This window comes from Mus pahari, chromosome 18 (genome assembly GCF_900095145.1).
Source record: "Mus pahari chromosome 18, PAHARI_EIJ_v1.1, whole genome shotgun sequence".
In the NCBI taxonomy this organism is placed as follows: Eukaryota; Metazoa; Chordata; class Mammalia; order Rodentia; family Muridae; genus Mus; species Mus pahari.
Window position 1 is genome coordinate 29412681 of NC_034607.1, and position 2834 is coordinate 29415514.

A 2834-nucleotide genomic window follows, 5' to 3' on the forward strand; every position below is an offset into this window, starting at 1 on the left:
AAAAAAAAAAAAAAAAACCAGGTAAGCATGAAGACAAGAAAAACCAGTGGCCCTAGTATGCTGACTGTTTCGTTTCTCCTCATTATATATAGTAGCTTCAGCTGGTTTCATCCCATGAATGGAGAATGATGTCCTACTTACACGAGTCTTTATTATGTCATTAGAATTCCTGGTCTAGACATGGTGCCACCTGCCTTCAACCATAGCACTCAAGAGGTATAGAAAGGAGAGAGAGAGAGAAAGGGAGAGAGAGAGAGAGAGAGAGAGAGAGAGAGAGAGAGAGAGAGAGAGAGAGTGAGTGAGTTTGAGCCATCTGAGTTACATAGCTAGACTCTGTCTCAAAAAAAAATACAGTTAAATAGATTGTACTTCTGAGTATCGAAATTATTATTAACTCCTAAATTCAATTATACTAATAAGTGTTGATTAAGTGTCTTTTAGGCTCTCAGTCACTAAAGCCGAAAGCTTGGGGGACCCAACCATCATATGACCATCTGCATACTCTTTCTCCCATTGTGTTCTTCAGTAACATATCCCTCCTTTGCCAATTGTAAAATTGCCAGGAGACTCCTGTTGAATCCAGCTAAGCTAAGCTAAGAATAGCCATACAATAGGTTTGGTTTTTTTTTTTCTGTCCTTTAATCTCTTAGTTACTTATGACTGTGAATGTTTTAAATATCCTTTGCCTTTCCTCAGGCCCTTCCTCACCATGGCCACACTCAGTCATCCTTGTTAAATTCAGTGTGAACTTTGTTGGGCCCCCTCTTTCATTCCCTATTAATACCAACACTCAAACTTCCATCACTACCAGACTCCATGTGTGCATGAGTGTCTGTGTGTGTGTGTGTACGTGCGTGTGTGACTCTAGTTATGCTGCATAAATAAATTTACATCTGTATGTCTGGATCCAATTTTAACATCTTCTAAATACTGTATATCCTGAGAATTCATTGGGGGGTGACCTGGATGCCAGATTTTATAGTAATCATAACAGCAACCTCAGTTTATGTTTATTGAGTGTTTACTATGTGTCAGGCTCTATCCTAATTGCTTTGGGTTTATTGGCTGTCTAATCCTCTTAACAACCTAGAAAGTAGATACTGTTATCCTCGCTTTACATATAGGGAAACAGAAGCACACTGAGGTGAAGGTCACTCCTGACAACATAGATGAGCTGAAACTCAAGCGGATTCAGTTTGAGTCAGAGACTAGGCTCATAACTGCCATGCCTGTTAAACACTGGCTCCGGGAAAACACTCTCCATAAATAATCTCTTACACTGATGTCTATAACATTACAGGATATAAAAAAGCTTTTATATGAAAATGCCCTATTAAATTAATGGTTAATTTACTATTATTCCTATTTTACAAATGTACCAAAAAAATTCAAAAGATGAATGGCCTTATTTACCCAAGGTCATTAAACTAATGAATAGTAAAACCACATCTCCATCCAAGCAAAGGAAACTTAGATCAGAGGACTGCTTTCCCAGGGGCTCTTTGTCTAGAGGTAAATGTTTGAAACTTTGATAAAAATAGCTGGCCAAACTCATTCCCTGTAACTTTATAGCATTAAGTGGCAGCCCCTGGGCTATCTGGGGGACATTAGCATTAATGATCAATTAGTATTATAATTTATTTTGTTTTCAGTTTTCAAAATTGATGTCACAGTCTCTACCAAAATTGTTTTCTTCCTTAATGTTCCTCGGCTTCCCGTCTCAGATGAGTGAAATGAGCAAGATCCAAGGTGGATCCCACCAACCGTTCCAACTTCTCTTTTCAAATAACAGGTAACAGGGATGGGAAGTGAGTCTTGGTTTCTTTTGTGTGGGAAAGCCAAAGTGTGGCTTTACACAGTATGATGTCACAAGGCCCTATATAACCCCAAAGCAAGGGAACAAATGAAATGAAATGGCTTACACCCACTTATGTCAACATATCACATGTCTAAAACACCAGTGTCACAGAATATGGCTTTATCTGAAACAGACCTAGCTAGTTAGGTTTACAGAGGCAGAAGTGGGATTTACTGAGCTAAACAGAGCAGAGGAAATAAGGTGGGATGGCCACAGAAAGGAGTGGAGCTGAGAGGAGCTTGAGGGTGGAAGGTAGATATCTTCCTCGTTGTGCAATACTCTGAGATCTAATTAAATTCGAATAAAATAAATGAGTGCGCACTGGATTTGGAGGGACTGGTCACTTTTGTGCAGTGTTTCTGCTGTCCTCTCTGAATGGAATAAATATGTGGAAAGGTGACCATGTGGAGACAGGCAGAAGTTGGAGTTAAATCCCCACGAAATAAGGTGTGTTCTCCCAAGGCAATGAGAAGCTGTAATAGGTGTGGAAGGATTGTTGCCTGGAGCGCTTGCTGAGAGAGTAGCTCTGCCAATACCTTGGTCATAGACTTCTCTCCAGAACCCTAGAACAATAAAACTTCTCTTATATGAAGCCATCTTCTTCATGGTAATTTGATACAGCAAGTGTGGGAAACTAATTCATACTTCTTTTCTTCTCTCTCCCATCTCACTTCCACACTCAAAAACTTTTTTCAGTACATATGCATGTATTATAAATATTACATAGAATGTAATATATGAGTATGTCACTTATGAAAATACAAAAGATCTCAGGGAGAAACTTTGAAACTAGACCTAGAGAAGACAGTAAAGACTTAAAAACATGGTGACCATTTGATATTCTTTAAATAATTAACAGAAGTATGAATCCCTATTGAAATTCATACATTTCATGTCATCGAAGGACTCCCAAGGGTGTGATTCCCCTGACAGCAGCCAAGAAAAAGCACTTGATAAATCACTTAACGATTTTTTT